The sequence below is a fragment of the Pinus tabuliformis genome, chromosome Q, assembly GCF_031772625.1.
Source record: "Pinus tabuliformis cultivar Carrire ecotype Pingquan chromosome Q, CPIR1, whole genome shotgun sequence".
NCBI classification, from domain to species: domain Eukaryota; kingdom Viridiplantae; phylum Streptophyta; class Pinopsida; order Pinales; family Pinaceae; genus Pinus; species Pinus tabuliformis.
In genome coordinates, this window is record NC_142296.1 from 302,480,323 (window position 1) to 302,506,809 (window position 26,487).

Below are 26,487 nucleotides of genomic sequence, written 5' to 3' on the forward strand. Positions count from 1 at the left end.
CTTATCAAAACCAAAAAATGCTACAACATTGGCTCCATCTGGGGACTACTTTCTCCTGTAGAATGCAGAGAACCTGCAAATCCACGTGCCTTCTCCTCGGGCTATGGAGTATTTTCTATAAAAAAATATCACACTGACATCTTGGAAAGGAAAGGAAAACCGAAGTATTTAGAATGAAAACTATTTCAACCTCTTAGTACTGAATGTAATGTTTGAGAAACCTTCCATTTACAGGATAAGTGCAATATTGCCCCTCAAGATTCTGCAGCACAAAAGTGTTGTTACCCTTTACTTCAGCAATTGCTAAAGGTCCAAACCACAGATTGTCAAATTTCCCATGCTTTCCTTTCTCTTCTCTCCTGGCATCCCATCTTAGAACTAGATCACCTACCTTAAAGTCTCTTTCCCTGGCTCTTCTATCAAAGTCATTTCTGCAATTTGTATTGAACTTCATCTCTGTTTTTATTAAGTTCAATAATCTGATTTATTCTTCTAGAAAAATCATCAGGTTCATCTGTTGCATCCTGCAGAAATTTTAAAATAGGGAAAGCCAAATTGGTAGGGAAAATTGGACCTTTCCCATAAACTAGATGAAATGGAGATTTTCCAGTTGACCTCTTTGGAGTAATTTTGTTTGCCCATAATGCATAAATAAAATGTGAATCCCAACTCTTCTTATGATCAGCTAGTGTCTTTTTTATTACCTTTACCAAACTCTTGTTTGATGATTCTGCAAGACCATTACCCTAAGGGTAATATGGAGTTGAATGATGTAACAAAATCTGATATTTCTAGCAAAATTCAAACATTTTAACACTAGAAAAAGATGTTGCATTATCAGTTACAATTTGAGTTGGGCAACCAAATCTAGACACGATATTCTCCTCAATAAACTTAATTACTACTGCATCAGTAACATTTCTGACTGGAATTTCTTCGACCCATTTAGTAAAGTAATCTGTTGTAGTTAAGATCCATCTATGCTAATTACTTGAAGTGGGGTGAATTTCTCCAATAAATTCTAATCCCCATTGAAAAAGGTGTTGAAACTATTGATGGAACAAGTGGAAGAGCTGCTAATTTATATTTTCCGGCAAACATTTGGCAAGGAACACAACCTCTTACCTTTGCCCCTACTTGTAAAAACAATGTGGGCCAATAAAATCCTCCCTTCAAAATCTTGTATGCTGTTTCTCTCCAAGCATAGTGTCCTCCACAAAATCCTGTATGAAACTGATCAATGATGCCTTCAGTTTTTGATTTTGTTAAACATAATAACAGAATGTTAAGTGGATATTTCCAGTATAAATTTGCATTAATAATGCAGTACTTGATTGATTTTAACTTGAGGGTTTTACACTGGGTTTTAGAGAATGATGCTGGACACTCAAAATGGATCAAGAAATTTACAATATCTTGATACCAGTTTGACAACAAATATTTCTCATCAATGTGTATAGGACTGATATGCTCTGAAGGTGGAGGTTTTTGTGGATTCTCCCCTCTAGGATGAAGGGAAGGTTCTTGTGGATTCTCCCCTTCTGTAAGGACAGAAGATTCTTGTGTATTCTTCCCTTGAGACTGAAAGGAATGTTCTTATGGATTCTTCCCTTGTATTTCTAAAACAGAATTGATTCCAAGAACTTTGCAGTTGGATTTAGCTAGAAGCTTAGCTAATCCTTGACCTTTTACTAGCTTGGTAGTCTTAATAATTAGATCAAACTCCAATGTTTTAGTGATCCATCTACCTCTTTTCCCATCGGTGTCTGGTTGGGTTAAGACAATTTTGACAGCACTATTTTGGACATAAGTAGTAATAGGTGAGTGTAAGACATACATTCTGAACGATTTAAAGGCTTGAATAAGGTCATAGCTATCTTCCTTCTCAATGATGTCATACTTTAGCTCAGCATCTATCATAACCTTGCTGAAAAAGGCTATGGGTTGGTCGTGGGAATCTTCATTTTTCTGTAAAAGAACAACAGCAAGGGTTGTTTTAGAGGCAAAAGAGAAAATACTAAATGGCTTGGTATAATCAGGGCTGGCTAAGGTGCGAGCTTTAGAGATAGCCCTTTTTATTTGTTCAAATGCATGCCTAGAAGAAGGAGTCCATTTGACTTCATGGTCCTTTTGGTGCATGTCCATTATATCTTTCACAATTTCTACATAATTGGGAATGAATCGCCTTAGAAAATTAATCTTTCCCAGAAAAGCTTGAATTTCCTTTCTTCTTCTAGGCAAGGTCAATGATTCTATGGCAGATACTCATTTGGGATCAATTACTATGCCCTCCTTTGAAATTATATGGCCCAACAATTTTCCTTCTTTAACAACAAACAAGGATGTCTTTGGGTTCAATGATATTCCAAATTTTCTACACCTATCAAAAACATTCATCAAGTGCTTTAAATGTTTCTAATCTGATTTAGAAAAAAAAGTTATGTCATCAAGATAAATAACTACAAATTTATTTACCTGACCCATAAATGCGATGTCCATAGCTCTCTAAAACGTTGCTCCAGCATTTGTTAAGCCGAATGGCATCCTTGGGTACATGAATGTACCCCAGGGTGTAGTAAAGGTTGTTTTCTCTCTGTCTGTTGTATCAACATTTACCTGATTATAGCCTGAAAAACCATCAAGCATAGACAGTCTTTGTGCTCATGAAACTATTTACAGTAGCCAGTCCATTTTGGGCAAAGGATAATTATCTTTTAATGATGCCTTATTCAGATTTCTAAAATCCATGCAGAGTCTTATTTCTCCATTTTTATTTCTAACAGGAACCAAATTTGCAACCCAATTAGAATATCTAAGAGGGAGGATGATCTGTGCATCTAAAATTTTCTTAATTTCTCTTTCTACTGTTGGTAGAAGAGCTGGATTTATCCTTCTAAGCTTCTGCTTATACGGTTTTGCTTATGGCTTCAGAGGAATCTTGTGTTGTATTAAATATGTGTCATAAGTTTTTAAATCAGCGTAAGTCTAGGCAAAAACGTATTTATAATTTTGTAGCAACTTAAAATACTGAGCTTTGATTTATGGGTCTAGAGATGCGCACAATTTTATGTTTTTAACATCTTCAACAATTCCAACATTAATTTCCTCTATGTCATCTTTTGAAGAAATAGAGTGCGGGTTTTGGAAAACATAATTCTGATCGAATAATTTTTCTAAAAGAATGAGTCCCTTTGGAATAAAATTATTTGACAATTGAATAATGTCGTGATTAACAATCTGGGCTTTAAAATCTGAAGTGTCGTTTTCTTCTACGTTTTCACTTATTTCAACTCTGTCATCATCAATTTGCAGAAACAAAAAATCATCTATTACCTATAAAAATGATTTCAGTTGTTCATCATCTTCAAATATTTGCCAATGTTTCAGATTATCAGGATAGATGGCCTATATTTGACTTGTATTTGATATAATACATCAATATGATCAGGAATTTTAAAAGCGCTAGCAAAGACAGCTAAGGCATCTGCATGAACATTCTGATCTCTGGGAATGTAAGTCAAATTAAAAGCATCGAACAGGTTTTCAACTGAATCCCATAGCTCATTTCGATAAGATCGAAGTCTTGGGTGCTTGTTCTAGCAAACATTCTTTACTTTCTTAACAATAAGCTCGGAATCGGTAAAAATGCTTAAGTTCTAAACTTTTAGGCTTTTGGCTAGCTGCAATCCTAAAAGGAAAGCTTCGTATTCAGCTACATTATTGGTAACTTCAAAATCTAATTTACATGATTGTGTTATATTTTCCTTTTCAAGTGAAATTAAAACAACTCCAGCTCCTGCCCCATCTTTCGTGCAAGAGCCATCAAAGAACAGTTTCCAAATATCAGTTTGGTTTGGTTCAGGACTTTCAACTACCTCTTCAATTTTGACTTGAGTTTTGTGTTGGCTTGAAGTGAGCTAAAAACAACCAAAGTCTTGATCTATTGCATAAATTGGATAGTTCTTGGGCTAGTCAGTCTTACAAATAGTATGCGCAAATCTTACCTCTCTATATAATCTTAACTGCTCTCCTCCATAAATAGGAATAGTAACATATGACATGTCCATTTGTAGAGTTCCCGCTAGTTTGGCACAACATGACCTAGAAAGGAGCATTCCAAACTTGGGAGGGATATCTGTAACAACAATGTCAAGCACTACACTTTTGACTGGAATTTGGGCAAGGGTAACCACTAAATCCTTGATCAATCCTAAACAAGGCACCCTTTTAGAATCAAAGGTGTACAGGTCGTGGTAGGATTTAGTGATATCTAATTTCAAAAGGTCCATGATGGATTTTGGCATAAGGTTGTGTGATGCTCCTGAATCAAGCATACAATTGTATAACATGGAGTCATTTGTTTTAAGAGTTACATAGAAGGGAGGCACTATCTCATCTATCATGTCTGAACTAGGGCCAAAAACTACTGTTGGTTTTTCATCTTGCAGACTTATGAAATCACCTTCTGCATCAACCGAGGTATTTTGAATCCATTTAGTGACTTGACTTTTGTAACCACGGTTTTTAGAAAGTTCTGACAATGGAATTGGGATCTTAACCCTCTCTAATTCCTTTTCAACATTAAATGCAGTCAAAATGTTTTTACCAGCTTGGGAAGTATTAATTGACTGATCAAATGGCTGAATAAGAGTTGTTTGAGCTTCAAAAGTTTTGGTACATTGTTCAATGATTGAAGTTTCCTTTGGAGGTCTCCCAGGACCAAGCCTAGGCCTATGATCATATATTTTGTTTAATTCTTCAATTAAAAATTCAGAAAAAGCATGATATTTAGATACCTGTGCAACTTCCTGATCCTCTTAAACCTGATTCTATTGTGAGAGAGGAATGATGGTTGTTTGATTGGAAGAAGAAGAATCCATACTATTAATATCTTTAGTAATTGTCATAGTATTATCATCAGGTTGCTGGTCATCTATTAATAGAGGAGTAGGAACCTGTTGATCATTGGTAGGTCTCTGAAGAATTTGTAGTGGTTGGTTTCTTTTATACTAACCTTGATTTTGGTTTTGAGGTCTAGCAACTATTTATTGTATAGTCCTAGGTTGGGTCTCAATATTTGAAATCATATTTGATAGGTTTCTAAGAAGAGATGGTATTTCATCTATTTTTGAGTCTTCTAATTTAGCCTTAGAGGAACTCGAGGCTTCTTCAATAGATTTAAGCTTTCTTTGGGCCTTTTCTTCCTTAAGTTTTAAAGAAGTTAAGGCTACCCTATTTGCTTCTACTTGTATAGCATTTGTTTGCATATCTTCAAGATTTCTTGAAGTTCTCTCTCGTAGCATAACAACAAAGTCATCAATGAAAGCTTTAGAAAATCTGGACTTAACTGCTGCTACAGGGGGCTTACAATCAGTAGGCATTTTGTGATAGAGTTTATTGAATCTTTTGATAAAATCTACTACTAGTTCACCGAAGTTCCTTTTAAGCTCTTCAAATTCTATGAGGAAGTAAAGAGGATCCTTTTTGACACCCCACTGATTTTTAAATATGGTTGTAAGCTCTTCCCAATTTCTAATGGTAGCTGCTGGTAACTGCCTAAACCAAATCCTCACATTTCCTTCAAGTGACTGTACAAAAAATCTCATATAAACATTCTCTTGCTCAATATTCATATTGTCTGCAAAGTATAGGAAAGCTTGAAGATGGTCCTCAGCTGAGGGACCAGTTTCTCCATTGTACTTGGGAAGTATTTTAAGTATCTAGGTGGAAATGCATCAAGGTTATTAGGTAAGACTAAGGCAGCATATCTAGCCTGTACAGTTGGGTGAAAGGCCATGACAGCAAGTGGTGTATGAAGTGCTTGAGGTGTATGAGGTGTTTGTGTGGATGTAGAGGATGAAAAAGAAATAGAGGAAGGAGATGGTGCTTTAAGGGTTGGTGAACTAGTTGGTGGTGAAGGAGGAGGAGATCTCTTGAAAAACTTCAAAGGAGTCTTAAGAACTAGCTTTGGGACCTGAAAAGGAATACCTTCTTTTGATTGAAAGAGAGGATTGGTATATATAGAAAAGGTCTCTTTAGGTTGTTCAGAAGAAGAAGCTTCAGGTGGATCAAAAATGGAAGGGAAATGATAGATGTAGGGGATATGAAATCTGTGGGTTTATATTTAGGAGGATTAACACCCAAATGAGATTCAGTTTTAGGTGATCCTGGGGGTATTTTGGGTACTGGATGAGATTCTAATGAATGAATAAGGTAGGCTGACTTAAAATAAACTCCTCTGTTTAGAATTTCAACAACCCTAGGAGATAAATGGGAGTAATCAGGATCAGATGGGATATTACTATAGGGGTCAAATGATTCCACTTCTTCAGATTGTAGGACTGAAGAGGAAGAAGAAGATGATCGGTGGTGTCCCCTTTTAGAACTGGCTTTTCTCACAAGCCTTTCAGGATCTGACAGAGGTTTAACTATGTCAGCTTCTGAAAGAGATCTGGTATGTTTATAAGGTGCCAGCTTGGGAGTGTGGATTTGCCAAGGTGAATGATTTTAACCTTCTAAATCCTTTAATCACCTTTAAAGGAAAAGAATGAATAAATATCATTGTACCAAGGGAACCTTTAAATTAATTTGAATCCCCAGCAACGGCACCAGTCTGATGTTGTACCTATGAGATAATAGTAGGTTAGGCTACCAATGGCAGAGCATCTAAAATAATTATTTTGGGGGTTTTTGGTTTCAATTTTGGAAGACCAATGAATGAAGACAGATGTAGAATTGAAGTAATTAATCCTTTGGGCTATATTAATACTTCAGCAAAGGGCTACTATAAAGCATTACACAGTTATATAGATCAAAAATAGTGGTGAGTAGAAGACAGCACAAAATATGATTATCGCAGTTTCCAAACTATAAAACAGAACAATCATAAGTTGGAAAACCTTCTGAACTATGTTCTGAAGATTTAAGGCAGTATACTTAATGCTTACACAAGATGTTGATGATTTATTGATTAGAGGGGATTAGCTACACAAACAGTTGCATTAATCCATTCTCTAAATAGATGATCACTTCATGAGCTTATAGGAATCAATTGAAACTCTAATTTTTCCTACCTAGATATCTTTGTAAGTCATAAGCATATGAAGAAATAACACAATGATTGAAAATTTGAAAAACTTACAGGATAACACAAAATTGTGTAAAACCATATTCAGAATCCTCTACTTTATATTAAGGTTCCAGTAAGATCAATTACATCAAGTGTCTACAAAAGCTTCTTTCAAAGGTGACTTCCAGGTTCAAAGTAGCATTAACAGTCAAAGACTTTACAATTAGTGAGCTATGAATCTTGAACTTCGAACCATTTACAACTCTAGAAAAGACTTTTTTATACAATAATAAAACTAAGAAATATCCTAAAATTGTTTAAGATTTATTATAGGAAAGGAGAAGATGTTCATGCAAGAAGATAGGGGCAGCTAATGAACTGCTTCTTGTTGTCCCCTTTTATTCAGGTTGTGCTGGCTTCATTTGTTTAACATTTTTCCCCTTTAGCTGGTCGATTGTTGGTATCCTTCATGCTGGCAGATTGCTTCATTTAGCCTTTTTACCTGATAATGCTTTAAACTCTGTTTAATATTCTTCACCTTGCTGAGTAATCTTTATTGCACTTCCTTTTAACCCTTACTATGCATTTAGGCTTTTACTATGTTTTTCAACAGTAAATCTTCATATTTATCTTCAAACTGTGATGCAAGTTTTTTGTTTATAAACCTGGAACTGCAGTCTTCTTACCTACAAAACACATAAACTATTAAGAAAAACTCAAGTGGCAAAGGGTCTTCAATGGCTCTGCTGAGCTTGAAAGGTTATCATAAGGAGTCTAGGGCATATCGGAGGCTAAATGATGGCTTAAATGGCCACAGAGGCATAATGGAGGCTGTGCTGTGTAAAACAGGAAAACAAAGGAAAATTGCATTAAAATAGTAAAACAGTCTTCTTTTGAACTATCGGGCGAAGGTGAACAATGGTGGAGCGAAAATAAAGTGTACGACGGGAATGGCTTAATCATGGTTAAAACCCAGATTAGGGGTGAAATGGAGGCTTTGGGTCATTTCTGCGTTTAAATCAAAAAAACGATTTAACACAGGAAACCTTCACAAAATGCATATGGGCAAACTTAAAATTTTATTAGTACTGGCGGATAATGATATCAGGTCTGTGTTAATATCGCATATCGCAATCGGATTTAGGTGGTGGTAAGTCCATCACAAAGGCATATGATAATGGGTGGATGCAACATAGCGGTAAACTAGAATATATCTATATATATATATATATATATATATATATATATATATATATATATATATATATATATATATATATATATATATATATATATATATATATATATATATATATGGTCGAGTCTGTATCCCATCACAATCAGAGATCACAATGGGTAAAGGGTTATGGTATAGCGGGAGGCTGTGATGTGGTGGATGCGATGTGACATGAGCTGCAATCTAGATATATATATATATATATATATATATATATATATATATATATATATATATATATATATATATATATATATATATATATATATATATATATATATATATATATATGGGTCAGGTTGAGACTTGTCATCGCAATCGCATTTCGCAATGGCAAAGGCTTATTGCTTATTAGCGGGATTGTGATGAGGGGCGGATGTGATATATTACTGAGTTGTTATATATATTGTTTCGGGTCTAGGTCCTTCATTGCATATCGCATTGCAAGAGGTGTATGCATGTTTTAAAGACCCGAGGTCCCGCCGGTGCGATATTTGCATATAATATCTAGTTTTTAAACAAAACTAAGGGTTTTCGGGATATATAATAAAGGAGCTATATTATATGGGAAAGGGGAATTCTAAGGGTTTAATACATTAGTTAATTTTAATATGAAAATATGAGCAAAAGGGAAAATTTATGCGAAAAGAGGAATTATATGCGGAAAAGGGGAAAATGGGCTAAGTATGAATGTTTTTAAATGAATCATTTGACTTTTTATATATGCATCAATACTTAGGGAAAAGATGTTTTTATGGATTTTTGTGTAAAAAGGATTTCATATGGTAAAAAAAGGAATTTATATGATAAAAAGGGATTTTCAATAGTAAAAAGTGATTTTACATGAGGTTTTTACTTTTCCTAAGTAAAAAGGGTTTTTACCATAGGAAAAGGGATTTTTAATGGAAATGAATGAATATGAACTGAATGAAGGGGAAATTAATAAATATATGAATGAAAAAGGATGAGCGAGGTTAATTAATTGATGTTGTAAACCTTCATTTGCTTTGTGTAACTGCCTCATGAGCATAGAAACATGATAAATGTTCATTTTGTCCAATCAACCATTAAACTTCTGCAACCTTTCTCTACTTACCCTTTGCTTATCCTATCATTTTTTCTTCACTTAACGGGTGCATTTAAGCTAGCAAACCCTTATCCTTTCTTCTTATTTAACAAAAACAAACTATCTAATTCTACTCTTATAGCATCCAAGGGCTCAGATTAAATTGATGAGCACCTTATTATTCTCTACCTAACTACTGATCTGCCAAGATTAAACAGTTTGGCCAGATATTTATTCTCTAACTATAACATCAAATTTAAAGCATGAAGCAGTCAAGATTAAACAGTTTGACTGTCATGGGTTGTGGCATTTAAAAACAAGCTGCACACAACCATTATTTTGTAGAAATAGAGTAGTGGCATTTAGACTTACTCACTTTCAGAGTTTATTTGTTTTCTTTCTACCTAACATTTTCATTTTGCCTTGATTTTTTTAGAGCAGCTAACCTAACATTTTATTTGATATGGACATCATCATCAAAAATAATTTCTTTTTTAAACTAACATTCTATTCACTATTGTATATCCATATCCTAACTTAGCATTTTTTTTTAAATTCTATCTAATAAAAACCAAAAAATGCTACAACAGAGCCTATGGCTCTGTAAAAGCAGAATCACTGCATTAATCTCAACTTGTCTCTCTTGAGCTACCAGCCTCTCATTATCTGCCTTGCCGCTCCTAACTTCAGCCATTATAATGCTTGTGGAGAGTGGTCCCCCCCCCCACCTTGGTCAACTAATCTCTCTTATTCATTGGCCTTGACCTCTTCATTTCCATGTTTTCACTAATTAGAACTATACTGCACCATTCCAGTCCTCATTTCTTCTTTACCTTTGTCTAATGCTACTTGTTATGTTCTATCAAACACACACATTGTTATATTTTCCATGTGATAAACAAATAAAGACAATAATGTTCATGAACTTTGCATTTAGTGAGTTGTCATGGAGATCTTTGTTATGATAGAATAGCCATGTTAGTATACCCATGATACTCAATATTTCATCATATTTCAAGCAACGCCAACTATTAGTGCATAATTAACAATTAAACAAAAAAATTATGCCTATGTTCATGCTCTTGCCGAGCCACTATAATGGTCATCTACAACAAATAATCCAATTTAGTGCATGATTATGGCAAAACAAAAAATCATTAACTGTAATACACTGGTCTGCAAAATTCACAAACTATCACAATTGTTGATTTGTTCAACCGTGCCAACTATTTCGTTTTCTGCAAAATGTTAAATAAAGTACATGGTTAATTCCACCTATTAGGCTTATAATTAATTTATTAGACTGACTTGTAATACCTAAACAATTTGTTTAGATAATTTCTAAATAATTTCTAAAAATTCTTTACTTTCCCATGATAGATCCCATCTAGTCTAAGTGTTGAATGTGGAAGCTCTAATACTACCTATAATGAAAATACCCATCTTACCCCATGGGGTGGCTTCTACTATTAATCCAACTCCTCTTTTACTATTAAAAGAATGGGATGATAATAATTATTTTTATCTTTTATATTCATTTTACTTATGAATCCTCCTTCAAGGGTTATAATTTATTCACTTAAGCTTATGGCTCCTCATTTGCACCTAAGCATCAGATTCAGATCTTCACTGCTACACTTTATTTACTTATGAGAAATTCTTCTTGACTATATAATCTCCTCGACTATTCTATTAGCGGGCACCATGCCTATGGTGCCCTCCAAGTCCACATGTGGGCCTCTTGCGCCAATAGAAAACAACCATGTCGCTTTGCTTCATGGTCCTCAACTATGTCACATAAAACTTGTGCAGGTCCCTAGTGGATCCCCACACATTTAAATAATGGAGCCATCACACACTTATTCCAATAAGGTAACATGCATGAGGTTTATGAGGGGGGGCATCCTTCAGAGTGGGTGGTAAAGGAATACTGCTGATCGCCAAATCAATGACTCATTGTTATTCCAGCGGGTCATGCTCCTTTTTCCAAATCTTCCATAAGCACCTCGTGGAGGTAGTTTCTGGTTCCGACGAAACCTCTAATGGTGTATAATGATAAAAATGGGGCCCATTCTCCTGACCTCCTTCATTGGAAAATAGAAAGAAACCACGTTGTTCTACTTTGGCGCCTCGATAGTCCCACTATCCAATAGTGTCTAGTGCTAATAGAATTTTCCCATGTTACCTGATCTGTCAAACCCCACCATCCACTAACAAATCAATGATCGTGATTAGATGGGGTAGATCAATAGTTTGCACAAGGGGTCACCCTCGCAATGACGTCACGAGGAGGGGTGTGCCAAGATCTCAATTATTGATTCCAAAACCTAGATCAACAGTGTGCATGAGGGGCACCCTCCTCACTAATGTCACCCCAAGGGGGGTGCACACATCGTCTATATTTGATGGTGACCCTCCACCTTATGATTGATACACAGGGTCCTACCCCATTAACTTCCTCCATGCCCCAGCACCAGGGCATGACACCACTCCATGTCGCACTAGTTCCCCACGTCACCCCAACGCTTCCATGTCTATTCCCCTACATGCCTCCAGGGTGGGACCTCCAGGACACATCATCCTGAACCCATAATTCCCTACAATTCATAATCTTTCTCCACTCGTACCTCTAGGATGGGGCCTCCATGACACGTCATCCTGGCACCATCCTTCCTGACACTCCTATAACATGTGTTTCTCTGGCTTCCAAGGGCCTAGTCCTATGGGACATGTCATCCCAATCCCATCAGTGTAAGACTTGTATGAATACATACACACACACACACACACACACACACATACATATGTCCCAACTCAAGACTAGAGCGATACGAAGGTAGAAGGACTAGTTTCATAAACAATTATACAAATTATTCTCTCATAGACCCATTGTGGCGAGAGTTTCTGTTATTTCAGTGCAACAATGGAATTAAGCATTTTAATTAAACAACAAGAGAACGATGCCTTTATCATCCATTTTGGCTCAATGAGAGGGTTACGAGGATGTTTACTCAACAGAGGTTAAAGTATCCTCTATAGTGCTCACCTACATTGTCAACACACTTAAAATTTGAATATATATATATATATATATATATATATATATATATATATATATATATATATATATATATATATATATATATATATATATATGTATATATATATATATATATATATATATATATATGTATATATATATATATATATATATATATATATATATATCCCTTCAAACATAGTAGTAGACTGATTGTTCAGACATAACAACCATTTTAACAGAGTTCCCATTCTTTTAATTACATTTGTGCTCCATACATAATTTAATTATTTCAGTGCCATATTTAATTCTTTAATAGTCAGTTCATATGCAAACTTGAAAAATATCTTTAAATGTCTATAGGCTTGTTTTAGAAGTCTCCACACTTGAAAAATATAACTAAAATGTGCGGAGCTTAATTTTGTGTGAAAGTAACATATTTGCATACGTAAAGCATGTGTGCAAGTAAAAGGGTAAGTTCCACCACTTCGCACAAGGTGAGACCAGAATGAAAATATTTAATTTATAATTATGTTGGAAAATGTTGAATTTTGTAACTATGTTCGATCTTCGTAATGTATATTTGGTGACTAGATGTATTTATATTGATTGTTGTAAAGCATATTTAATGCTAGAGTCAAAAGAGAAATATTTTTTGATTCGAAGTCCCATTTTGACTTTTAAAAGAAGAAAATTTGGATTTTGAAATTGAAACTTTTGGCTCCAAGTTTTTCAAGTTTTCCTCCCTCCAATACAAGTCGACCTAGGGCACACGACACACCCATTCAACCCAGTAAATTATTATATAAAGGCAGCTCGACTGCATTCTCTTGGCACCAATTCCACTTCCTCAAGAAGACAGTTGTTGGGAATCTTAGACATGATCAAGGACAAGGAGGATGAAAAATAAGAAGAATTGCATCTCTTTCTATCTCTTTCTCTCTCTCAAGCTCACACATATAAATAGTTTCTCTCTTCTGGTTTGCATATTTTCTAGGGAGTTTTATTGTAGGGGGGCAAAATTCTGGGCAATTACAATGGCCAAAATTCTGGAGTTACTAGCAGTTACAGGAGGATTGAAATTTTGGGTCATATCAAGCAGAACAAATTGTTGGATCAGAAAGGAAGGCTTGACTTGGAGGGTTTGACTAGGTTTGACCATAATATAGGTGTGTCTCTTGTTGAACAAAAGAATTTCTCTATTGAAAAGGTTGTTGGGTTTTCCTCTTGTGGGTTTTCCCGGGGTAAATCTTGTCTTCTCTTCGTCCATTGTGATTTCTATTGTTCTACGGTTCTTGTATGTTTAAATGTGGGTTAAATTTATGAAGTATAATTGTTGAACGACATATTGGAATAATTTAAAAGAATATCAACATCAAAAGTAATTATCAGTATTTTAGAAATATTATGTTAGTCTATATTGTACTTAGAAAATCAACATGAAATTATAGCTTTGGTGAAGGAAGGAACACGAAAATCACCTTTGAAGAAACCCTACATTGATATCACTCTTATTGAAGTCCTTATTGTTGTTTGCATCCATGGATTCTTCTATGAAATCTGAAAACAAGTTTGAAGGAGCCAAATTTTAGAGCTTGGAAACTTACAATTGTTCTTATTCTTGCAAATAAAAAAGTCTTGGATATTGTGACAGGGAAAATTGTAGAGCCAACAGATGTTGCTGAAAGGAGAATTTTATGGAGGATGACATCACTGCCATGAGTCTTATTGTAGACTACATCAAAGATCACCTCATCCCCTATATTACAAAGCTTGATACTTCCAAGAAGATGTATGATGCAACAACAAAACTATTTACAATCAAGAATGTTGGTAAAGCCATGAGCCTAAAGAATGAACTTCGTGATGTAATGATGACAAATGATGACATCGTAGCTTCATACTTCGTAAGGATTTCTGAAATAAAGGACCAAATTCAAGCAATTGGAGGAATTATGTCCTGTTAAGATCTTGTAACTAAAACACTTAATGGTCTACCTAGATCATGGGATGCATTTGTAGTAGGTATAAGTAGTAGGAAGGAAACTCCCTCATTTGAAGAATTTCTAGATTTTCATCAATCTATAGGTATAAGCAGGTATAAAGTAGGTATTTGTAGTATAAAGAAGATATAAGTAGCTTTTCATCAATCTCAAAAAGTGCTTAAGTACATGATTTGGAAATTAAAATGAAAAGTACAAGTTCCTAGCTCTAGTAGTCACTATGCTCCTCTAAAAAAAGTCAAATCCTACTGAGCTCTTTGGCTCCTCCAAAATCCCTATAAAAGTGGATCTAGCCTCCTAATATCCTCGCAACCACTAAGTGTAGTACCTACCCCATAGCCAGTGGAGTTGTTGGTGAGTTAATGTAGGGAACGAGCCTCCTACATTTCCTCCAGCTTGTCTCCAATGTACTTCTTCGCAATAAGTACTCTTTTTCCTGCATATTTTACATGTTAGGCCATGTGACATGATATATATTCCTTGATCTCCTTAATAAACACATTATAGTCCAAAAATGTGTTATCAAATGCAAAGAGAGAGGTAAATGTATGGTGAATGATGGCTAGATGGGCATTGATTTATACCTATGTAGGAGGCCCATTACCACCTACATGCATCAATGGCATCAATACTTGCCTAATGACTAAAATCAATTTCACTCCCATGAAGTACCAATGCACATCTAATGCACATTCCTACAATTTTCCCTATTTAAAATATGTTGACATGATTGGGAATGATTTCTCATCATCATGAATAAGAGTGAGGGATTGTATGTGTAGATGTCACCTCTATCTTGTGCTTCTCATGTCTATATAGCAAGTTAAGAAGTCTATAGAATGGCCCGTGAAAGTAAGGGTGCATGAATCTCTTGTGTAGAGTTATTAGGTGCCTAGGGGAGCCCTCAATGGAGGACTCGCATATAATTACAAAATTGCACTTTGTGTAATTCATATAGATCATTAGGGAAGAGGAGCCCTTTGTGTCAAACCTTAGAACACTAATTCTCCTTTGGGGAGAGTAACTCCAAGATTAGTTATTTCATCTCTTGTTGAATTGTTCACCCTTGGGACATGGAAGCATTGATTTTTAAGGATGAGGCAAAGCATGTTAAGGGTTTGTTTGATTATTTGAGCGAGCTTGATATCATTTGGAAGAGATCTATTTGTAATCCTAGATAAAATGAGAAGGAAATCCCCAATCACTATGGTATCTTGATTTTTTAATTGCACTACTTGTTTTATTCCTTGATTACCTCTCCCAATCCCCAAACAAATTTGATTTCCTGCTTGTTATGAGGATGAATAATCACCTACCCGCTCCTGCCACCCCTTTATTTCCTATTTATTATAATTTCTATGTTGTTCATTAATAATTTTTATAACTATTTTTACTCATTATTATTGTTATTAAATTTATATTTATTTATTATTTATAATATTAAAATTTATTAATCATATTATTTAATCATTATTTTAAAAATATAAAAATTCCAAAATACTTCTCATATTTTTTATTAGTGTTGTCTAACAATTCAAATGACAATTTTCTAGCAAGAATCCGAGGAGAATTTATTCAAGAAATCTAAATGTGGGAATGTTTATCTTCTTTTATTGTGGAAATGGATATCAAGAACCACTTAGGATGCAAGAATCCGATGAGAATTTATTCAAGAAATCTAAATGTGGGAATGTTTATCTTCCTTTATTGTGGAAATGGATATCAAGAACCACTTAGGATCCTGATCTTTTTTATCGTGGGAATGGATATCAAAAACCCCTTGGACACCCAAAATCCTAAACCTGGACAACTATAACCCAAATTTCCAAAAAATTCTGATAGATTTTCTTAAAATTATACTAAAACTTCCATTATCTCAACACAAAACAATACATTTATTATTTACAATTATAATAAATTATAGTTATAATATATCAACCTGCAAAACCTGTTTAATTTTATTTTTATATTAAACATTATAACGAAAGCAATCCCAAAAAACCTGAATTTTTAATTCACAATTATAATAATGTTATAACTATAATATATCAACAATGCAAAACCTTTCTAATTTTTATTTTTATATTAAACATTATGACGAAATCAATCCCAAAAAACGTGCATCGTCGTTGAGTGATTTACAATCAAACCGCCATAAAAATTTAATAATTTATGACGTGCCAACAAAATAATTATTGCTTAAAAATATTTTATAATATAAATTTCTTTTATTAACTATTTGATCATATCAATTTTAACAATTTAATAGATTTTAGTTTTTTTATATTTATTATTAATTATTTGACCATATGAATCTAATAAATTTAAGTTAAAAACTAAATAATATGTAAATTTAATTTTTAATATATATAAATATAATTATAATTTTTATGAATATGTTTTTAGGTGATAATCATATCAAAATTTATTTATAGATGTGTTTCGAATTAACAAGTGTGGTTTATCCTCAGGACAAGTTGATGACGAACTACTCAGCAAGTGTGGTTCATCGTGAGGACAAGTTGACGATGAGCCTAATTTAATGATAAACAAATAAATTTTGATGTGATTATTGCTATAGATCACGAAAAATTTAATTCAATAATTATAATTATTATTTTAAAAATTAAAAAAAACAAAACAAAACAAAACTTTGTATGTACATTTTAAATTATCAAATAATACTTTGAAAAATAAATACACAAAATATATTTATTTTTATATCGATTTTGTTGAGAAATGTAAAATAAATATATTTTATTTTAAAAATTAAATAATTATAAATAAATATTATTTTATAAATAAGATATTTTTAAATTTTAAAAAAATAAATATTATTTATAATTTTAAAAAACACATTTATGATATATATAAAAGTCCATACAAATGTTTTGTTCTCCCATACAATTAATTTCAAGAACTAAAAGCCAAATAATTTTCCACAAATAGACACCATCAAAAATTAGTTACATCCTTCAACCATAACCTTCTTTGTACATATGTGTAAACCGTCTCAAATAATCCAAAGGAGGTTGTTTATATAATTTTCTTTCTTTTTCTTTGACTTTATTAAAATCCCGTCTATTACTTAAAATTTTTAGATCATTTAATTATTAAAATTTCGCTTATTATTATGCATGCTTCTTGTAGATCATTTAATTATTAAAATTTCGCTTATTATTATGCATGCTTTTGGTAGGTATTATTATTATTATTATTATGCATGCTTCTAGTAGGTATTATGCATTTAGTAGGTATTATGCATTTAGTTTAGGTTAACTATTTATTATTTTAGTCACATTTATTAAATAATTTTTAATTTTGTAAAATAAAATTTTATGATTTATTTTTTTTATTTATTACAATATTTTTTATTACTATTTATTTGTAATATTATTGGTTTGCCAATTATTGAACCATAACTCAAATTATGAGCTATAATGGTAACGAGTGATACGATGATATGATTTGAATATTAAGGAGTTGTCTATAATGCGACTTTTTGGTGATTCCGGTGACGGAATCCGGCGGAAGAAATTGAGGTTAAATCTTGATTTGTTGCAGTTAAAATGATTTTTTAACTGCATATTTGGATTTAGCACCCTCAAAAACCCCTGCGATGCTTTCATTGTGCAGAAACTAGCTATCAAACTTGTGATTCCAATAAATTCCTGCCGGATTTCGACCGGAAAAACCTGTTAGAAAGGCTTTCAAAAAGTCGCGTTATAGACAACTGCGAATATTAATGTCTGCTATGAACATTGCACATCGGTCTACAGTAGTTAGACTGCATAAATATATATACAATCCCATTGGACCGACCACAAACTGGCAGAGTTGATGACGACTGTTCTCTCTCAATTTCCATATTTTTCTTACATACGTTTTTTTCTCTCATATCTCGTTAAGGCGAAGCAGTCCAGCAGTGGAGGGATTTCAGTTACAATTTCAATTTTCAAATGATAATATCAAATTAATTGTTACATGTTTTTCTAATCATTATATATTTGTTGAAAACCTCAATGAAGTAATGTGCATAATTTTGTAGTTGCTGAGAAAATAAATTGATATTACACAATTTGCATATTTTAATTGAAAACTAAAATAAAGTGATATGCATGTTTTTGTTGTCACTGGCTCCAAATTTGTAATGATAATATGTCATGTGCATGTTTATTTTATATTTTTATAAATTTTTTATTTATTTTTTTCTCATATATGAAGAACTTGGTTTTAGTGTTTCTAGAAGTATCATTCCTTCCCATGTTCAAATTTTCAATGTCAAAATTTTTTATCTTTTAAAAGTACTATCCCCTCTCATGTTGAAAGAGACATGTTTAAGACATGTTTCTTGGTGAGATATCCAAAATGTAGATGTGTCTTCAAATTTTGTTTGCCTTGCAAAGTTATAAGTTACTGGTATATCTGGTTTGTGTGTTGTTGAATATACCATTGGGTTTGTCTATCCTAAGCTTAGCCCAACGAACTCCAGTATATCTGGTTTGTGTGTTGTTGAATATATTATTGGGTTTGTCTATCCTGAGCCTAGCCCAGTGAACTCCTACAAGTTATAGATTAAGATGGTTTAAATAAAATCAGTAGAATCAAAATTACTAAATACTTCAATTTACCAATCAATAGAATCTAAATTAACCGAAATCTAAACCTTAATACTAACATGAATTTAATTTTTTTACTTTAATTTAGTTACATTTAAACTAAGAGGCACGCAGTAGCTAATATGTAGCCCCTATTTTTATTTTAAATGATGAGACAATTGGTACCATTTTTACACCAAAAGGCGTTTTCTTTGCTGGCTTGGGGTGGGAAAACATTGTTCACCTCAGCCAATGGGAGAGCTTGAATTTCACCCTTCCAATGAGTTAAATTTTTCCATCTATTTGTCTCTCCAACTAATAGAAATTTTCCATCTGTAAAGCTTGCTTTCAGCCCAGTTTTCCCTACCCGCACGTTTTTGCATCTCTACACGACATCCTCCACCATACCCGTTTGCAAACATTTTCCTCCCTTACACGTCTGCTGATCCCCGCCTTACCTACTTCAGACTTTATCTCCGCTAATACAGAGGTTCCATACCAGGCTTTGAGGCTACTGTTGTGTCCAGACAGAAATTTGACAGTAAAAGTGAAGCTATTGAATTCTATTCTTAGCACTTGGAAAAGCAGCATGACATGCTTCTAGAGGAGCATCTTGAGACTGGTACCTTTAAGAAACTTTACATCTACCGTAATACTCTCAATGTGTTTGTTGTGCAAATGTCTTCGGAACAGGCAGAAAAAATGAGGAAAACTACAGGAGTAAAACATGTCCAAAAGGACTGGAAAGTTAAAAGGTTGAAAACTCACACGCCAGAGTTTTTGGGCCTTCCATCTAGAGTGTGGCCAAGTGGAGGAGGGGAAGAGAGAGCAGGGGAAGGGGTTGTGATTGGAATTATTGATACAGGGATCTACCCTCAGCATCCAAGCTTTGCAGTTCACAATTCTCCACATTATGGACCTGTTCCCGACTATACAGGAAAATGTGAGGTTGACCCTGATACTAATTGGAATTTCTATAATGGGAAGATTGTTGGTGCTCAACATTTTGTAGCTGCTGCGATTGCAGCAGGATCATTTAACCCTGCTTATGATTTTGCTTCTCCTCTGGATGGGGATGGGCATGGAAGTCATACAACTACAACAACAGAAGGGAATTATGGAGTGCCAGTGACGATGCATGGATACGAATTCGGGAAGGCAAGTGGCATGGCTCCTCATGCTCATATTGTTATCTACAAGGCCTTGTGTTGGAGACACGATTGTCGTTACACCAAAACCCGCAGGTGTTAGTAAACAGACACATCTCTAGATTTAAGCACATGCCACGAAACACATAGGGAGCATTGACCTTCTACACAACCATTAACGGGGAGCCAACAATCTCCCCCCCCAACGCAAGCCCAGTGTGTTTCGAACTCGAGACCACTGGCTCTGATGCCACTCATTAGAGTCACGATTGTTGTTACATCAAAACCCGCAGGTGTTAGTAAACCGACACATCGTTAGATTTAAGCACATACCACGAAACACACGGGGAGCATTGGATTATCCTTCTACACCACCCAGAGCATACATAACACACAACGGATTTATACTCAGAGACTTAGACGACAAAAGCAGGGAATAATTCACAGAGACAGACAAATGGAGAAACAACAAGATTACTCAGTCAGAAACAACGGAATAGATAAAACAATCACTGGAGAACAGAAATCACTTTGCATTACATAACAGGCTTGGGCCTTGGCTTGCTTTCCTTGGCCAGAGAAATTACAAATTTATAGAGTTGGAAGAAGGATCTATAATCTTGCATGTGATTCTAGAAACTACTGACAGTGTATAAGGATCTAGAATCCTGCATGAATTTGGCGTCACACTTAACATTCTCCCACTTGAAGCCAAATAAGAGTCATCAAGTCACACCGAGTCCTACCATGCCTCTACATAACTCATGTTTATTTCATGGTAGAATCTTAGTGAGCATATCAGTAGGGTTCCTATCTGTATGGATCTTTTCCAAGGATAACTATTCTTCCTCCAACACATGCCGAATCCAATGGTACCTTAAGTCAATGTGCTTGGTTTTTGAATGAAATGTTGGGTTTTTCGCCAAGTGAATGGCACTCTGACTATCACAATATAACACATACTTGTCCTGCTTTATTCCTATCTCTCCTAGGAATCGCTGCATCCACAACATCTCTTTACAAGCTTCTGTTGCAGTTATGTACTCTGCTTCTGTTGTAGAGAGGGCTACTATTCTTTGTAGCCTTGACACCCAAGATACTGCTGCACCTGCAAATGTATACAAATAACCTGTAGTGGACTTTTTGGTATCCATATCTCCAGCAATATCCGCATCTGTAAATCCTTCAAGCACAGTCTCATCATGACCAAAACATAAACAATAATGACTAGTACCCTTGAGATACCTCAAAATCGATTTTACTGCTTGCCAATTTTGTTTGCCTGGATTGGCAAGGAACCTACTCACTACTCCCATTGAATATGTAATGTCTGGTCGTGTGCATACCGTGGCATATATCAAACTGCCAACTACTAAAGCATAAGGAATCATTCTCATCTCTTCTTTCTCCTTGTCATCACTAGGACATAATTCAGTACTCAGCTTGAAGTGGGCTGCAAGGGGTGTACCAACTGGCTTGGCATCCTTCATATTAAACTTGTCAAGCACCTTCTTGATATATTTTTCTTGTGACAGCCACAACCTTTTGTTTTTCCTATCATGCATAATCCGCATGCCCAATATCTGTTGTGCTGGTCCCAAATCCTTCATTGCAAATTTGCTACCCAAATATTTCTTCAACCTATTGATCTTATTCTTATCATGCCCAACAATCAATATGTCATCCACATATTGCAATAATATGATATACTTTCCTTGATCATACCTCTTGATATACACACAATGGTCAGCTTCCAACCTCTGAAAACCATGTTCCAACATGAATGAATCAAATTTCTTGTACCATTGTCGAGGTGCTTGTTTCAACCCATAGAGACTCTTATTCAACCTACAAACAAGGCCTTCTTTTCCTTTTTCTATGAAGCCTTCTGGCTGCTCCATATAAATTTCTTCCTCCAATTCACCATGAAGGAAAGTAGCTTTTACATCTAATTGTTCACATTCTAAGTCTAAGGTAGCAACTAGACCAAGAATGACTCTGATGGATGACATTTTAACAACAGGTGAGAAAATTTCAGTGAAGTCATTACATTCCTTTTGGTTAAAGCCTTTCACCACCCGCCTTGCTTTATACATCTCCTTCTTTTCATCACCTTCATGCTTAATCCTGTAAACCCATTTGTTTTGTAGAGCCTTTCTACCTTTTGGGAGGTTTACCAACTCCCAAGTTTTATTTTCCAGCAAAGAGTTCATTTCTTCTTCCATTGCTTTCTTCCATTCTTTATTGTGCTCGACTTTACAAGCTTCTTGAAAACAATTAGGTTCACCTTCATCAGTCAACAAAATATAGTTTGAAGGAGGATACCTTTGTGAAGGATTATGAGGCCTAGAAGATCTGCGAACCAACTGTGGTGGTGCATTATCAGGTTGAATCTCCTATAAAAGTTCCTGCAAGATTCCTTCTTCTTGTTGTTCATCATGTTACACTAAAATTTGTCACCATGACTATTTGCAGTTAGTATGGCTCCATCAACTGTCATACTATCCTCCTTGGCAAGCCTCATACCTCTGCTCTCCATGTCAAACTCCAAGAAAGAGAGAAAGTCATTAAAAATCTATATATCTCTGGGTAAGCAGTTTCTCTTAGCCTTGCCTGCGTGTACGCACCCCAAGTTCACAATACCTGCATACTTGTACGCTCTGTCTATAAAGCAATGGGTGCGTACTCCTGTAAAGGTCAAAAGGTGCAAGTTTCACTCCAAAAAAAGTTACTTGTGGTCATTTCTAGAGCATTCTAGAAGCTTGTTTGACGTGTATGAAGCGCCTCCAGATGGTTCATGTATCCCTACCAAAGAGGAACTTATCCCATCAAGAGGGGAGCTATCCCATCCAAAGAGGGGCTTATCCCGTTGATGGTGGACCTGAATAACTTCCTCTAGAGCACTATAAATACAGGCATTGGGCCAAAAGGAGGGGAGGTTGAAAGCTGAACATTCCTAAGGGTAGATGCTGCTGGAATTAGGACTCCCTTGTAAAGCTTGAGAGGAGAGATTCCCATCCTTTCCTAGCCTTATTTGAGAGTGGGTGAGCTGATCAAAGTAAAGGAAAACTCTTGCTAGACCCTAGGAGGGACTTGCACAACACCAAGGCTCAGGTTGTAATGGTTCCTTTTGTTTCCTCTTAATACAAATGAACTCATTTTTCTCAACAGATTGTTATTCATGATTTGTTTCATATACTCCTTGGTCTGTATGATAGATATGTATTGTTTTATGAGTTTATCAGGTGCTATTTAATCTTTTGGCTTGTTAGTGAATGCAGGTTTCGAAGAGAAGGAGAAGCTCATCCAGATCGGCGAGGCTGGACTACTACAAAGCGTTGGACTAAAGGTATGTTAAAATCACCTGATTACTTGTATTTTCAATGCATGTTTAGAGAAAGGTAGTGTTTATTTGTCTTATTTGTCACTAGAAAGCTTTTGCTTCTAGGGAGGTCAGTTGTGTCCGCACCATCGACTCTTTCCGCATGACAAAATGGCGACTCCACTGGGGAATCCATTGATGTGAATGTTTTTTCCTTTGTATCAAATTTTGATCTGAGAAAAGTCGTTTGTTTTCTGGTTTTTGGCTGTCTGACTGTGTATTTGGGTGGGCTAGCTTAGGGTTAAATTAGATTTTAGTTTTTCTTTGTTTTGCTAGAAGTACGCAGCCTCTGCATTGAGCACAGTGCGTACTTGTATGCACTGTCGCTTTGTGCACAAAGCGTACCCGCACCTGTGTAAACAGGTCGCCTACGTACCCTGTCAAAATTGAGAAAATTCCAATTTTCTTCTTTTTGCCTTTTAGATTTTGTTTTTAATTTATTTTTTCTGCACAGATCCACTGGTTTTCTACCATAAATCTTCACCTAAGCTTGTTTCGTCAGTGTCGAGAGTTTTAGTGAAATTCATAGAGATTTTGCCTTAGGGTTTGATTTTTAACTGGTCTTGTAGTGACTTTGGCGTTAGAGGTTGTCAAACTTTGGATCTCCCTGGTTTTGTTCAATCCTCTTAGGAGTCGGGCCTGTCATAGAATTCACCCTTGTGAGAGACCTACCTTTGCGTCTTCTCTTTGCGAATCTCGAAAAAGTTTGTTGTTTGAACTTTGAATTTTATTCTTAAGAAAAGAACAAAAGATTTTGATTTTTGTTTTTTACTGGTTTTTGGTTCTGCATTAACTAGTCCTTAGCTACATTTTGACTGAGTAAAACATCCAGGAATAATCTTTAGTAAGCTTTTGACTCGTTAGATTTACATTTAGATTTATTTCTCTTAGATTTGCTTTTGAGTTGATTTGATTGCCATAGCTTTTTTAACTTTGATTTTTGTTAAAGTAAGTTTTACATGCTTTATTAACTAGGAAAAAATACAAAAATATCTTTTGAAGGAAAGTTTGCTCTGGTAGCATTTGAGTCTTTGAAAGAAAAAGGAATTTTCGTGAAGTGATTAGTGGTCATGTGTTGTGTGTTTTGAAAAGATAAAGAGTTTGTTTCTTTGATTTTCATTGCCAAGAAAGTTGTCTTTATATCAAGTTTGAATTCTCCAACTTTTTTAGCTAGGGAATTCATTGAAAAAGAAAAAATTAGTATAAATCATCCTAAGTGCATCTTTTTAGTGGATTTCGGTCGAGTCTACACACCATCAGTTTCATCTCCACTACCTTTTGTCTTAAAGAAAAGCCATAAAATTAACGCTTAAAGTAAAATCAATTTAGTAACTTTTTTATTTACTAGGGCTCTGAAACACCAATATAGATCAGGCTAGTGTCTTGGAGTAGGAGAGTAATTAACTCTCCAAGATAGCAAAACCAAACAAGTAGCTCATCTTGTGGTAGGATAAATCCAACTGTTTCATTTGTACTCTGGGAAAGCTCCTCTTAAAGGAGAAGCACGAGACCTTGTCCGAACCAGTGAGGGGATCAATCCTCCTTCATTGGGAAAGACGCCAGATACGCACGTACTACAAACGGTAAACCTCGGATTATTGTCGAGGAGCCTAGGGTCACTTGTCGGTAAACCTTGGATTATTGTCAAGGAGCCGGCAAGGGGATTGAGCTTGTTACTCTGCCCTTGCGTGCTATCGGGTCGTAGACTGTTCCCCCAGGTGCATTTGTTGCTGTTGGTAACCTTAGTGACCATTATCTTTAGGATAATACCGAGGTGACGGTGGAGGGAAGATCCCACTGTACCTGGAGCAGACGTCGGCTAGACTCACTTGGATTTTCCGGGGGGTTCACTTCACTCGAGACGGTTAAAGTGGAGGAACTTGTGCCGGTCTATTCATTAAGCAAGTTGCCGGGGTAGCTGTTCCGCCCACCACTTCTGTACTGAATTCGGTGATGTTGGGTTTCATCTCCAACTAGTGTTTTCGGTCCGGAAGGCTACTGTTTGTGTATGGTTTGACGCACTAGATTCTTTAGGCATGTGATTCAAATTTGTTTGGTTCTTTAGAGACTTTAAGTGGTTTGCTTTGAGATTTTACTTTGTTTGCATGTGCAGTAGTTAAAAGTTTTTAACTATGGCTGAATTACCGAGACAGTCCCGTAGACTTCGGGGCAAGTCTCTTGAGATTGTTACCGTGGCCGATTTGTTGAGGAAGTCCCGTAGATTGCGGGGCGAACCTCCTGAAGGGGTCCCGAGTCATTACGAAGGTTTGAAGGTCCTTGTAACTCCTAGTGGCAGTAAAGTAGGTTCACCTGAAGAAGGAGAATCGTCATTGGTAGTCCATCCAGATTACCAAGGTCTAGAAACAGGTTATAATCCCGAAGCTGTTGTAGTTTCCGAGCTTGCTGGTAGTTTTTCATCTACTAGTGATATAGGCGAAGAACCTGAAGTATCTGCTATTACTCCAACTTCTAGTGCACCTGATTCACCTAGGGTAGAAAGAGTCATCACCGAAAATCTTCCTGCTGGTTTGATAGCTATTGAAGAACTTGCTCCAGAGGAAGAATTTGGCGTATCTATCCTTGAAGATCAACCTACTATTGATCTAAGGGAGCGTGAATCTATCTTTTACAGTCCTCCTAGAAGTACTACTTGGTACCTTTCGTTAACCAATTATTTAGACAACTCAGGGATAAGTTTTTCTCCACCTCGTACTCCTTTTCCACCTGGAGGTATTTATACTCATGTAAATATGTCTGGTCAGTCGTCCGTGTTCACTCAATCTCCTAAATCTTTCTTGTATGGCGGTCCTTCTGTTCCCTCTGGGTATCAGTCACTTTCTGGTACTTTTGCGGGAGCATCTCCTCAACCCATTGAGCATGGGTTATTAGCTGGAAACAATGGTAATAAACCGTTGGGTGTAGGGGACATTTACATGATGTCAGG

General features: G+C 35.4%; 1 pseudogene; it reads left to right on the forward strand.

Moving 5' to 3' along the window:
- The window catches only part of LOC149219410 (subtilisin-like protease SBT2.6), a 117,040-nt pseudogene that overhangs the window by 75,440 nt on the left and 15,113 nt on the right, over positions 1-26,487 (forward strand).